The 14,332-nt window shown below is 53.1% G+C and overlaps 1 protein-coding gene across 10 annotated transcripts in view; it reads right to left on the bottom strand.

Moving 5' to 3' along the window:
• TPST1 (tyrosylprotein sulfotransferase 1) overlaps positions 1–12,100 on the bottom strand; it is a 34,993-nt gene extending 22,893 nt beyond the window's left edge. For 4 of the 10 annotated variants that reach the window (XR_004254091.1, XM_032200876.1, XM_032200885.1 and 1 more), the window contains exon 1: positions 12,037–12,089. The gene's annotated coding sequence lies outside the window, so the exon portion shown is untranslated. Of the gene's footprint in view, positions 1–2,036; positions 2,348–5,470; positions 5,823–5,952; positions 5,971–6,249; positions 6,370–11,501; positions 11,524–12,036 lie in introns of those variants that run through there. The other 6 variants (XM_032200879.1, XM_032200883.1, XM_032200882.1 and 3 more) reach the window with 6 other exon arrangements.
• Between the last annotated feature and the right edge of the window lie 2,232 nt (positions 12,101–14,332).

Raw genomic sequence — 14,332 nt, 5'->3', positions numbered from 1 at the left:
AAGGGTTTGCACAGCTACCACATTTATTACTAAATATTTTAGATAACTTCTTTTTTAATTTTAACTCTAAAAGATTTCCAAGCTGTAATAAGGAGGTAGTCTGAAACCCCAAGACACGTAAAATGAAAACGAGGGTTTTCACTGATGATAGTTTTCATTTAGGACTCCTTAAAACTGCATTATTTACACATAATTTTTTATTTTTACAGATGAAATGAGAACCAAAGACTTAATTAGATCACTTGCCAACGTGTACGTGAGATCAAATAAAAGGTTTAGGTAGAAACAAAAGATGTAAGAGCTGTCCGCTGTCCAATGTAGGCACTGGTAAGAAGGACTTAGGAAGACGCCACGAGTTGCAGCCAACACCAGTGGATTATGTTCAGCCCTGGCTTACCTAAAACTGCCACCTCAGCTGCCCAGGTGCCTTGCTGTGTTCACGCCAACCTGTACCCTGTACCTTTATTTTTCCATCCATAACAGTTACTGTATAGACTGTTCTTTTACACGTACGCTGTTGTTTTCTGAGAGGAAGTAGTCCGAAAACTGACTCTTCCTCTCCAAATTCCAATGAAATTCATACTCTAATTGATACTTTAAGCATGGGCTTGCTTTTCAGGGCTGAAATAACTCACTGAATGGTATGAATCACAGATGCTTTTAATTGCCAGGCACTCCGAGGACTGAGGTACCGCCAACATTTTAAAGGACTGGCTTCCTTGACACTTTTCCATCTCTGTCAGCAACACGACACACCCCTGAGCACACGCTGATGCCGACCCTGTTCCGAAACACGACTGACTGAAGTGTTTCCTCCATAAGAAGCTCAGTCTGTGACAGGATTCACAAGCCGATACCCCCAGGGCCGTCCCCTGCTTGGCCGCTGCCTTCCCCACCACATGGCTGCAAGCGCTGTGAGGGGCCCGGCCCTGAGGCGCTGACAAAGCTGATTCCAACCTGCGGCTGTCGCAATAGTGTGCTCGAAGTTCAGCTTATTGGTCTTTGCTACCCAAAGTAAACTGGAATTTGGGGCTCAACTGGTTTTGTTATAGTTGAAGCTGCCCAGGAGGGCTGGCAGGCACCTGTGGCAGCAGTGCTCCGCCACAGCAAGCCCCATTCCACCTGACAGCCACTGGCCTTGGCTTTAATTTAAGTGCCTGGATATCCACAGAAAGAATCCCCCAAAACTAAGTGAACACCCTCCAAACAGCACTCAAAAAAATAAAAGCATATATATACATACATACACACACAAAATACACATATACACACACAAAATTCAGTCAATAGCTGCACAGCACTGAAAAGCAGACAGCCTCTCTCCTGAGCAGATGCAGCATGCACACCTAACTTTTAATTAAGGAAGGAAAACTGTGCTGCTTAAAACTAGCAACCACCACACAGAATCTCTCTGAATGCTCTTAGAAACAGTAATGATTTAGTTAAAAGTCTTCTGCAGAAAGAGCTAGCACAACAGGAACAGATTTTGCTGCAGAGCATACAAGATGTGCAAATATTTACACTTTATACAATCCCCAACATTATTCAGTTTGAGTAAATGCCATAAGACTCATTTCGGAAAAAAAAAAAAAAAAACCAAACCAAAGATTTTCTTTGACTTACAAACTAATAAAAACCTATCCCTTGAAGCCCCTAATCTTCCCCAAATGCAGAAGTTAGGTAGCTGATCACTAAGGAAAGCCTCTCAGTGCATGAACTGTTTTACTTGGGTCATTTATGGCAGAATATCACTGTGAAAGCCAGAAGGGAGGTGAAGCAGCAGCAGTGTCAGAGCAAAGCCTGCTGAACGCAGGCTGGAACACCCCATCCACGGGTCAGGCAAGGCGGAGCGATGGCTCACTCCCAGCACCGAATGCACTAAGTGCTGCAGACTCAGTTGGTTTCCTAAATTACCATTAAGCATTGACCACTCGCATACAAAAGCAACAGATCCATATACCTTTTTTTTTTTTTTTTTTTTTTTTTATACCAGAAAAAAACAAACAAACACACAAACACACCAATCGACCACAAACCTTTTCATTTGGTGCAGCAATTTTTGCTAAGTCCCACGCTGCCAAAGGCTGACAGGGCAGAAGCAGCCAGGCTGAAGCTGCCCTGTGACCCACCGTGCTGTTTTCTGCCTGGGAGCAGTACCTGGAGCACACAGCCGCCGCCAAACGTAGCAAGGCCAGGGCCTCGTACATCGGGAATCCAACAGGAGCTGACAGAAAGGCACCTCTCAGCAAACCGATCTGTTCTACAAGCTAGCAAGCTCCCTTCTGGGCCCCTGGTTACACATAAGGCTCTTCAAGATAAGTATGACATATGGAAGTTACTGCCCTTCGAGCAGCTCACAAATCAACAAACTCCACCTCCTCCCTCCTCTACATGAGCGAGCACTCTGGATCGCATCAGTGTCAACCTGAAGAATTATTACAAGTCATTAATGTTCTGCTGTTAACAGCAACTAAACCGACGGCGTCTGAAAATCACAGCAGGGCGATCAGCAGTCCCCAGCTAGCGTTTAAGCAGAGCCTTGAAGAATGGTGGGGTTTTCACCTGCTGGGACCTGAGGAGAGCAAGCTGCCACTCCAGCTAAAAGCACAGGCAATTCTTAATAAAAAATAGGAAAATGACAGAAAAAACAACACCGCAGTCAGAAGTTAAAGATCACTACGATGACAGACAAGGCCTTTAGCAGCCAGTTTCAAAAGACAGACTAAACCAAATGCCCAGCAAATGTAAGCGCAAGAAATAGCACAGAGTTGGATCTACAGGTTTCATTACAAGAAAGTGCAACTAAGCACTGAGTTAGAAGTGCCTGTAACTGAATTTTATTTCCAGAAAAGTCAGACCGATGAGTCAGCCCCAAGAAGATGTGAACAAAGCAAAATGACTGCTTTGTCTCCCCGCTCTGCACACACCAGCTCCCTCCTCCCCCCTGCCCCTATCTGCAGTAGCTCAAGACCTATTTTCCTAAAGTTCATCCAAGAAACACTGAAGATTTTAGCTTAGTAAAGAGGCAATTCATTCATTTGTATTTTATGCTAAAACAGTTTGGGGTTTGTCATTGCTTGAAAAAGTTGTGTTGGGGAAGAAAAGATCATCCATCACCATGCAGCATGAAGCAGCCCTCCCAAGCTGTAGCAGGCACACTTTCCCTTGGGAGACTGCAAAGAGTGATGACCATCACCTACCTCCTTCCAGTGGATTTTTCCAAGGCTAAATAAACAGGACAGCAACACTTGCATCACCCATCTCGAAGAAAAGCCACACACATAAAGCATTTTTCAGTGATTAGTTTGTCCCTGCCTTTTACTTCTCAAGGTTCTGGCTCGCATCCTGACCACCAGATCTCTTTCTACAACAGCAAGTACAGGAGCACTGCCCGATTTCTGTGCAACGTGCCCCCTCCTCCTGCATCCACCTAAATGCGCATCACATTTGACCACAACACTTCTCGAGAAGAAAGATAGTTCTCAGCTCTGTGTCAACAGGCTACCAGGCTCTAGTCGTCCTTTTCGAAGCCTTGCACCCCCTGTCCTGCGTTGGACAGTGGTGAGTGGAAGAATCAAGAGTTATGGTACCAAGAAGATACCATACCATACCAAGAAAATACATATGGTATCAAGAAGATACTCCAGCAACACCACCTTTCAGATGAACAACCGCAGTCTGACTGCTGGATTCAGCCCTTACAGCCAGTGCTTGTGGTACAAATCTGCTAAGGGAAACTGGAGAGAACAATCATTTGGCAGCGGCACAGCTAAAGAAGGTAATTAACTGGAGGAAATGAGTGAAGGAGCAAGAGGAGAAAAAGAAGAAACCGACATGGTGAACATTGGCAAGTCCAAGCAGCATTTTCATTTCTGCTTGCACAGTCAGAAGCAGAAGAGAGCGACAATGGATAACAGCAGTTTAGGAGTTTTTGCTACTCAGTTTAGCTGCCTTGCATCTGCTTAACCTCCAAGCCAACAAGGTAAGCAGACAGCGAGCGAGATGCAACAGGCGCTGCTCTTTCGACGCAGTTATCTGGATCAGCCTTAGCACTTCATTGCATAGAGGGAGCTCCAACAGCTCCTGGCTGCCAAGCTCTCCAAAGGCCACTTTGCTCAAAAAAGCAGAAACATACCCATAAAAGCTTCCCCGAAGGCAGCAAGAAAGAAAGCTGGCTGGCTCTTCAGCTGCTGGACTTTAGCCGCTCTTCTTCCAAGCCCTGTTCACACTGTACACACAAGACACAGCTGCAAAAAGGTTCTAGATGTTGTTATACAGAGGTGCCACCTCCCGCTGCCATGTACTCTGTAGTAAGGATACACTACCAAAGTCACCTAATACACGTCTCACAAAAAAAATAATAGACAAATGGGTTCCTGTGTGATGCAGATGTCCCAGAGCCAAAGGACCAGCGGTGCTGAAATCGAAAAAAGGTCAAAAGCCCTTACCATTATTTTAAAAGATTGAGGTACAGACATTGTAAGAGGTTCCTCCCTTCAGCAAAATAAAACCATGCACAAAAACTTGTTGATCTTGATTCAACTGGTTCCAATTCCAGCAGAGAAATGCCTGAAGAGTCGATAACCAGCCTTCCACAACTGAATCCAAGGAAAAGAAAGTTTTCTTAGTAATTATCCTCCCATCTGCACTGTGTTTCAAGTCACCAGTTGTGAATATATTTTCCTCTCAGGCACTGCACTGTAAAAGCACATACTAGGACGGTGGCAGAGCCTGACAGTTCTCAGGAATCCTCTTCAAAACAGCGCATTTTTAGAAGACGCAATATATTCCTTACAGAAAGTTCCACATTAAGCTCATCAAATAGTTTAAGTAAGAAGCTGCTGCATAGAACAACAGGTCTTTGCATATTTCTAAGTCAAAGTTAAAGAGAGGTCTTACAAGAATTCCATAAAAGCTTTCCCTCAATGCACTGGTTTGTTTCTGGTCGTTTGCATTTGTTCACCACAAAGAAGATTGCATAGGAAAGCTGACAGCTACACGATAATGGTATAGCACAACACCGAGGAACACAGCTGAAATATTCACAGGATACCACTAAAAGAAGCTATCCAAACCGGCCTCAACTCATTTAAGAGACTGTTCCAAAAATCATTTAGGTATTGTGGAAGCATTTTTGATGTCTCCCAAGCACAGCCATCTCAAGGACTCCCCCAGGGCTGGGCATCACGCCTTGCTACCCGGCACATAACAGCATCGGAGCGATGCCGAGGTCAGAGGACGGCACTGGCAGGCAAACCCCCAGCACAACATTTGGCCAAGCAAGAAATAAAAGGAAGGGCCAGGAAGCTGAGTACCAAGCCCATCTTCACCCTTTTCAGTCATCCCGGCTCCCAAGCCCTGCAGCCGATTTCTCGGGGTTTCTCCCCATTATTTATGCAGGAATAAAGGCTGCTAAAGCACAACCAGCAGTTTTTATCCCTCCCCCCAAAAAAAACAAGCAGCACTTCACCTGAGGGAAAGCACCCGGGACAGGACGCAGGCAGCAGGGCTGGGCACAGGCTGGCTTGGTGCAGAGCAGCTCCAGGGGCAGGATGATGGAAATGGACTGGGATTACCCCAGGGACACGCAGACATGCAAACAACCATCGGTGCCGTTCGCTGGCATTTTTCTCACACTCCCCTAAACCCGCATTTTTTGCTTGCTTTTAACCTGAAAAGCTGTAAAGGCCAAATCAGCCCCCGCTGGTCTCCAAGTTTTTGCACCGAGCGCCCCTACCCCAAATCGCGGGGTCCCCCCGCAACCTCTGGAGCTGTCACGGTGCGGGGGGGCTGCCCCAAAACCCTGAGCCTCCCTCATCACCCCCACATACACACATTTATATATCTAATAGATATATATTATAAATATATATAGAGAGAAATTCAGACGTGTTTGTGCACCCCCAGACCCACCCACACCTCCAGCCCCTTCCCCCAAGCAGCCCCGCGCACCTCCCAGGCGCACCGAACCCTTCCTTTAAATCACAACCAGTTCCCATTTCCCACCTTTTTAACCCCAAAAAGCGGTCAAACCCCCCACCCCCTCCCTCCCCCCTCCCCGAACCCAGAGGCTGCGCCGGGACCCTCCCCAACACCGGCTGCACCCAAAGCGGGCAGGAACCGCACGGAGCCGCCCAGCAGCGACCCCGGACCCCCCCCGGTGTCCCCGGTGTCCCTGTGTCCCCCCCCCGGTGTCCCCCGGTCCCCTCCCGCTGCCCCCCCCGCGCTGTGCAGCGCCCCCCGCCTCACCCCTGCTGCTGCCGCCGCCGCTGGCAGGGCCGGGCCGGGGCCGGGGCCGCACCATGGCTGCACGGGGCCGGCACCGGGAACGGGAATGGGGCTGAGGAGCGGGAGCGGGGCCGGGACCGGCACCGGCTGCGCCCCCCCGCCCCCAACCCCTCCCGGTCGCCACCGCCCCCTCCCCGCGGCTGCCATGGAAATGCCAAGCGCGCCCTGATTGGCCGCGGGCCGCCATGTGTCGCGCGGCGCTATTGGGCCGCCGCCGGGGATTGACAGCTGAGGGGCGGGGTTAAGGAGGGGAGGTTGGCCACGCCCACTTCGCGGCTTTTTCCCGCGCGGCCGGAGGTGGCGGGAAACGGCGGGGGGGGACGCGACACGTGGAGGGTCCAGGGGGGAGCCTGAATTGGGCTTGTTTTTAACTCGCCGCCACCAAAACTGCATTTTTTCTTTCCGTGCAGGGGCTCTGGCCCAGCTGCCTTTGCCCTGTGCAGACAAACAGCCCGTGGGATCGCAGGGATAGGAGGGATCCCGTGGGGCAGCCCCGAAATGGAGGTTGCTTGCCATGTTGGGGGGGCAAATAAATCAGGTGAAGGGAGTTAATGGGGTGGCAGCCCCAAAATGCAGGCTGGGAGCAGCAGCAGTGCTTGGGGGGCTTGGCTAATGGGAACAAGCACGGGCAGGGTGCTGCTGGCCTTGAGGACACCACAGCAGGACCTCAGTGCAACGAGGCTGGGAACCACCATGTGGCAGAACGTCATCTTTTCACCACAAAAACCCTAAAATTGGGTCAGACTCGTTGCCCCATCTCCCCTGACGATGTCACAGGGCACACCACGAAGCTAGGAGACCCAAGCTCCAGTGCCCGGTGAGCATCAGGACCCTGAGTGATCCCACCAGGGCGAACCAAGTGCTGCCAGCCCCTCACCTCCCTCCTCACACAGCAAGAGCCCATCGTAAAGCTTTTATGAGCCCACCAGGCTGTGGTTTCCACCCACATGGCACTGGATAGGGATGGGGACTTATCCTGCCTCCTGCTCCCCACGGTGACAAGGACACATCGATGCTCAGCAGGGGCTGCCACCACCTTCCAGGGGCACCCGATATCCCCAGGGCCTTCTGATGTGCTTGGGAGCTGCCGGGTCCATGGAAAAACAATAAATTCCCCCCCAGGTGCTAAAATCCACCTCCAATTTCTCATCTCAGGCAATAAACGTCGCCTGCTGCCGACGGCGGCAGGACTTGAAGCGCTGATTTACGGACGAACCGCTCCTATTTCCAGTAAGATTGCCTCGAGCCATTAAGCAGCACTTCCCAGGTCGCTTTATCGATTTGCCTTTTACAGCTCCAGCCGTGACTCACACACATCGTCCCCTTTCATGGCTCCCAACCCGCGGCGATCAAACGGGGCCCTGGGGAGAAAACGTGGCTCTATGAGGGAAAATCACAGCCACTGGGGGAACCAAAGCTGCTGGATGGGGCTGGTGCTGCCTTTAATCGGCACCGGTGCAGGAGCTGTGCTCAGCCAACCTGCCAGGTATCTGCAGGCAGAGCCCAGCTCCCAGCCGGGGATAATCCACGGTGTCCCCCTTCTGCCCCTTAGTGCTGAGCACCAGAGGTAGCAGAGCCCCCCTGGCACCTTCCCACCTGCACTCCCCAGCACGGCTGTCCCAAAATCTGCCACAACCGGGGGCAAAATTGGGCTCAGTTTTCCCTCCCTAGCTGCCAGTGCAGTGCGTTTATGTAGATCTAAGTCCACTCCAAAAAAAAAAATAGCCCTGAATTCAATTTAAGCATGCTGATCAGAAGCCAAAGTCTCGCTGTCCACCTTGGGGGTGGTGTTTCACCTGAATTCCACCTTCCCAGCCGTAAGAATGCCAAGAATTTCCCTCTCGCTCTGCACAGCTCCTGCCTTCCCCCAGAGCCGTGCCCGCTGGCTTCAGCACGGGGGAATTTGGAATATCGCTGCTCCTCTTCCTCCAGTGCCTCGGCAGCGAGCACAGGGCCAGGCTTGGGACTGGCTGTGCAGGGAGAGAGGAGGGATTTTCCCCTACAAGCAGCATCCCAGCCGGGTTGGGGCTGGGGATACAGCAGCCAAGCACAGACTTTTCTCCTTCCCCCTGCCTGGACTATTGGGACTGTTCCTGGTCCGACCCGAAGCAGCTCTGTGCCTGATGGTTCCCGGCCCTGTCTGGGTCTGACCCGGTGCCTGTCGCCTCCTGAACGTGACGGCAGAGAATCGATCATCCCCCGCGCCTGCAGAAACGCGTCGGTGCCAGGAATATCCCCGCCTCGCCTCCCTCAGCCGTATTCATTTCACAGGGAGATTTTTTCCCCAGCTGTGCGAGCTCTGGAGGTGCAGCATCCTCGGGGGTTTCCAGCGGGTAGGCAGCTCCGTCCGTCCAAGGAATACAGCAGGAGCTGTTTTTCCACTCAAGGCAGGAGCGAGCGCTCCCCTCGCACATTTACAGGCACCTTCGCGTGTTCCTGGCCGGCGGACAGCTGCCGATGTGGCACGACGGACGTGCGCGGGCTGAGCGCTCCCCTCCTGCACAGGAACATCCGAGCACAAGCCAGGGCCTGACTCCTTCCCCTCCGCTGGATTTTCTCTTAAAAAATAAATTAAAAAATCCCACGTTGGGACCAGCTAGGCAGAAACTCATTGCCTGGGGCAGGCAGAGCCCCGCTGATGGGCACGAGCGATGCTCTCGCTGCCCAGGGATGCTTGGGGAGCTCTGTGTGGGTGCCCGCTCCTCGTGGCATCCACCTGGAAAATCACAGCAGGAATTCGGGATCCCTCCTGCGAAGGGGCAGGAGCCATTTCTGGGGGGAACAGGGAATGCCCCAGAAGTTTAAATGGCTGGAAATGCCCAGCAGGTTGCAGGATTAAGCCCTGGGTCTGGAAAGCAGAGCCCGTGCCATGCGTGGCAGCCACACAATGAGCTAAATATCCGCCAGCTCATTTGTAATGCCAGGAGTACAAGAAGTGTCTCAGCTGTGTCTGGGGCAAGGAGGTGAAAAGGAGGCTCCTGACCTCCAGCATCTTAAAAAATAATAAAAATTATTTTAACTTAAGGAAGAAGACACAAAATCCCTCTGCCACAGAACCAGCGGTGTGCTTGTGTCACATTAAAAGTTTCCAACCCCTGAGCTCTGGCTGCAAGGGGGCAGTGACGCATCCTGTGAGCGTAGTGGTTTTGAAAGCAAACCTGTCCCATGGCGAGAATGTGTTGGCACCCTGAAAAAATACAGAAATCAAAAAAACCACAAAATGCTGCTTTGGGGTCCAGCTGTATGTGCTGGGTCCCATCCCGGCAGTGATTTCTTCCCCGTTTGCAGGGGCCGAAGCACAGAGCCCCTCAGGTTGCCGGAAAGCCCTGGATTTGGACCCATTTTGCATTTTCACCTCGGTGTCTCCAGGTCCCGAGCTGGGCGTGCTGGGGAAGGAGCAGAGCCCTCGGGCCAAGGTCGGGGAGAGCGAACAGCAAACAGGGCCTCTCTTGCTGTTTGGTTTCCATCAATCATTTATTCTTCCCTTTTAAAAGGAGAAGGCGGCATGCCGTGCTCCGAGCTGCCTGAAAGGCTCCTGGCAGGGCACAGTGAGCAGAGGCAGCATCCTCAGGAGGGGATGCACCTGAGACCTGTCCTCCCCCAGAAATAATCCCACGGGAAGCTGGGCACGGTGACGGTGGGCACACCACGAAATCCAGACCTCGTCTCTCCCCATGCCCGGCTCCAACCCCCAGAACGCATCCCCCTGCAGCTAGAAAACCCACGTTAGGTTAAAAAAGCAGCGCAGAGGACAAAATGCACCGAAAGATGCATCTGCAGCTCTCGGGGAAGAACCTGGGGCACAAACAGAAACAAAACCTTTATTTTGGGAAAAAACCCTGCCTCTGAGCCTCTTGGGCTCAGCCTGTGCCACCTCCATGCCTCCTGCTCAGGGGGGCAGGTGGAAAAGGAGACCTCACAGCTGGGTCACGCCATCCAAAGGAGACCCACAGAAACCTGCTCGATTCTCAGTCTTCTCTACTACTGACTTCTGCGTGTTCTTCAGCATGACATTCTGTAGAAATATTTCTTGTTTTCCTAGTTCTTGTTTTCCTAGCAAAAACAAGTCCTCCTCTGACCCAAACGGAGCAGAAAGGGCAGAAATCCCCTGCCAAGGCGCTGCTGCAAAATGAAATCCCAAACCTTCTGCACCCGTGCAGCCAGCAAGGAGCCTCTGCCCATAGCTCAGGGCTTTCCTTTTGGGTTATTTTGGGCACAAATCCCCACTCTGCTCCACCTGTTCTGCTTGTGGCACTACGGGCAGCCTCTGGCTCAGCTGGCAGGGACAGGAAGCATTTGCTGGTTTCAAATTTTCTTTTTCTATTTTTTTTCCCCTAACGTGCTGCAGCTGGGCACAAAGTGGTGCAGAGCCTGGGCTGGGGCAGTGGGGAGGGACAGGAGCAGGGGTGTGGGTATGTGTAGAGTACATATAGAAATGTGTATACGTGCATATGTACGGGTCTAAGTGCTTGTATGCATGTATAAAGTAGGTATTATATGGATAGATTTAAGCATATCTTTGAAAATATTATATATACATTTATATCAATATATGTGTATATAATATAGAGGATATTTTTAGGCATTTCTGTGCATTTCATATATATGCACTTAGGCATATAAAAATGCATTTTAATTTGGACACAAATGGAATGTAAAGAACATATATATGCATAAATGCATTAATATAAATAAAATGTAACTGTGCATATATATCAAAATATAAATAAATAAATGTAAATGTGACCTGCCAAGTGAAGTCCCCTCAGAGCCAGCAGACCCGGGGGCAGGCTCAGCCCATGCTGCCCACGGCAAGACTCTCCCCAGCCCCGCTCTCGTTCCCACTTGCCCACCTCCAGGAGCATTTTCTGCCCGGGTCCGTGCTGCCGTGCACCCACCCAGCTGCTCTCCCCACTCCTCCGTGGGGTCAGGAGACAAACAGACAGGGAAATAAACTCATGCAGGGGGTGCAGCATGAGATCGCCAAGGCCACCAGCAGCAGGGATGCAGCCTCTTTGCTGCCAGAGCTGCCTCACAGTCTGAATTTCCCAAATCTTCCCACAGGCGCCTTTATCAGCACAGCACCGACGCGGGGTGGCCGGACACAAGCAGGGCAGCCCTGACTTCTCCTCCAGCAGCTACGAAAACGTGGCTGCGAGTGACCCCGATGAGTGCAGGAGGCAGCCTGCCAGTGTCTGTGTTTGATTTCTTACCTAAGCTCCAGCCAGCTTAGCGCAACGTCAGCTTGGAGCCATAAACCACGAGACGAGCGGCGTAAATGGCTGTGGCCAAGAGACCCGACCAGGAAAGGGGCTGTGCTCTGTGCTTTCTGGATCAGGGAGCGGCTCTCCGTCGCGGTGAGGGTTACCTCGGAAAATCCTCGTGCTGATTTTCTCGTTTGCAAGCACAGCGAAGGGCCACGGAAAGCTGCCTCCACGTAGCGTGCCTGGAGGTGCCGGGAGCTGCTCCCCACCAGGGTCCGGCAGCAAGGGCAGCTGCACACATCGCCACCAGGGCGAGTGATGACCACAAACAAGGGCGCTCAGCACCTCCTGGAGAGCCACAGGGCAGGGGACAGGGCTGGCAGGCGCACGGCATCCCCACCCTGCTCACGGGCCGAGCGAAGCCCACGAACCCCCATTCCCATTCATCTCCCCCTCTACATCCCCTCGCGACGCTGCAGCAAAACCCCAGCACCACCAGCAGCCGGGTGCTACCCCTCACCCCGAATCATCCATCCCAACTCACCACGCTGCCGAATTTCACCTTTTTCGACTTAAACGGGCGATTCGGGCTCCCATCAGCAGCAGCTCCGGGCAGCCCCCGTCCCCCACGCTGCCGCCGTTCAATGAATTCCTGCTCAGAGCTGCAGCCCGGCCGCGGGCAGCTCGGGCAGGGGACAGGGCTGAAGGCGTGCAGAGTCCTCGCGCCGGTCCTCGGGTGCTCCGCTCCCACCAGCTTTTTCTTCTCCACCCGCTTTTATAGGAGCCGGGTAGCTCCTGCTGGCTCCAGGCACCCTTATTATAGCGACTGCTCTGACCCATTTAACCAGCGTTAAATAATTTCTCAGTTCATTGTCCTGCAGAGATTAGTTACATGGAAGCATGTTTTAATGATTAACTATTGGGCTCTGCTGAGGCCCCAGCAAAAAAAAAATGCAGTTTACAGGGTCCCCGCCCCCTCCTGCCCCCAGCACCCCGTCCTATTGCCCCCCACTCCCAACATTTCTCCTTTTCCTTCAAGCCCCAGCCCCCGGCAGGGTGCATCCAGCCCAGCCGGGTTCAGAGGGAAGGCTCCAGCTCCCAGCACTGCAGGCAGAGGCTGGGAAAAGCCCTAAAAGCAGAGCCCGAGCAGGAAGAAGCAACGTGAGCTGGGCGGTTTGGGGCTGGATTTGCCTTTTGAGCCACTTTTGGCTCTTCCAAAAGGGGGGCATCGATCCTGCGCAAGGGAGGTTTGTCCAAACTGCGTTTCACCAGACCAACACTTGGCACTAGGGCTGAAGGGGACAGACGGGGATTTTGCCCACTTCCCAGCTCTGTCCCTGCCTTTCCAGAGCAGTGAGCTCACTCCTTTACCTCCCCAGAGCTCTTCTTCACCAATTCCCTGGAGCACGAGGGGAAACCGAGGCACGGGGAGACCAAGGACAACCTGCACGCTACGCTGCTGCTTTCACACAGCATTTGGCCACCCCAGGAGCGGGGCAGAGACCCCTCCACCAGCCTTTAGGAGCATCTTGGGGCCGTTTCCAGCCCTTGATCTTCAGATCTGACCCACCTTCCCCGCCTGCTGAAACCTCCCCGGGTTCACAGTGCGTGGGCAGGGGCCCGGCCGCTTTCCGCCGAGCCCCACGCGGAGCCAGGACGTGGGACAGGCAAGAGCCGGGTGTTTGAGTTGGCCCAAAGCAGGAGCCTCCAGCCCCAGCCTCCGGTCCCTCTTCTGCCCCAGGCTCCCCCGGGGAAGCCCATTCGCTCTGCAGCATCAGCAGTTTGTGGGGAAAAAAGGAGCAGACCTGATGGGAGGAAGCGGTTGAAATCCCCTCAGGTTTCTGCGCTTCCTTCTCCCTCCTTCACCTCCGCCTGCTCCGTGCCGGGAGCGCTTCAATCGCCGTGCGTCCGCTGAGGTTTCTAAGGAAATCAGCGAACAATACGAAAGGGGAAAAAATAACCTTTTTTGACTGGAATGAAAGAAAAAACAACAACCACCACCGTGTGTTAAAACGCCACGCAGCAGCTTGAGGCTTCCTGCTGCAGCTGGTGGGGCCAGGAGGGGCCGGGGGTGCCGGCACCGTGAGCCCCATGGTGGCACCGGTCACCGTCCCTGCGGGATGAAGCAGTGGGACAGGGTCCAGGGCTGGGGCACCGTGGTGAATTTCCCCTTAACCCCAAAGTTTTCTGGCCACCCGCGATGCTGCAGGGCTCACCGGGTACCCGTCGGGTAACAGCACAGCAGGAACCCGAAGCGGAGCGGGGAGCCCTGCCGGTCCCTGCCAGGGGAGATGCTCGAGCCACAGCTGGATTAATTTAACAGCTCTAACTGATTCTCAGATCTGTTTTCTTGACAGCATCTGGTCCAGAACAGAAGGGATTTGAGCCCCAGCCTGGCACCCCCAGCTGAACCCATCGCAGGGGGGCTGCTGCTTCCCAAACCTGACCCCCTCAGCACGGAAACCTGCAGCTGGGCACAGCAAAGCCTTGCCTGTACTTGGATGGGAGCACTGCGGGACAAAACCCAGCGAGGAAACAGCGAACCAGCTGCAGCTTAAGGAGCAGCACCCAATTTGTATTTTAATCCTGTCTCCAAAGAGGAAAATGCCAAGGAGCTGGGGGGGGGAAATGCCATCAGCTCTGGCTGGGGACCCGCGTGCCACCCTGTCCCCAGAGACCGGCAGCGGGGAGGTTTTGGGGTGGAGGCTCCACGAGCCCTGCAGCCAGTAGCTGGTTTGGGGTTGTTTTTTTTTGTTGTTGTTGTTGTTTTTTTAAAACGAACAATGAAATTCTGCCTGGCCCCACAGAGGAGAAGGGCTGGGGTGATCGCTGCCAGCTTT

Source organism: Aythya fuligula, chromosome 20, assembly GCF_009819795.1.
Source record: "Aythya fuligula isolate bAytFul2 chromosome 20, bAytFul2.pri, whole genome shotgun sequence".
NCBI lineage: Eukaryota > Metazoa > Chordata > Aves > Anseriformes > Anatidae > Aythya > Aythya fuligula.
The sequence above is the reverse complement of the archived record's forward strand: the minus strand, read 5'-3'. Positions and strand labels throughout refer to the sequence as shown.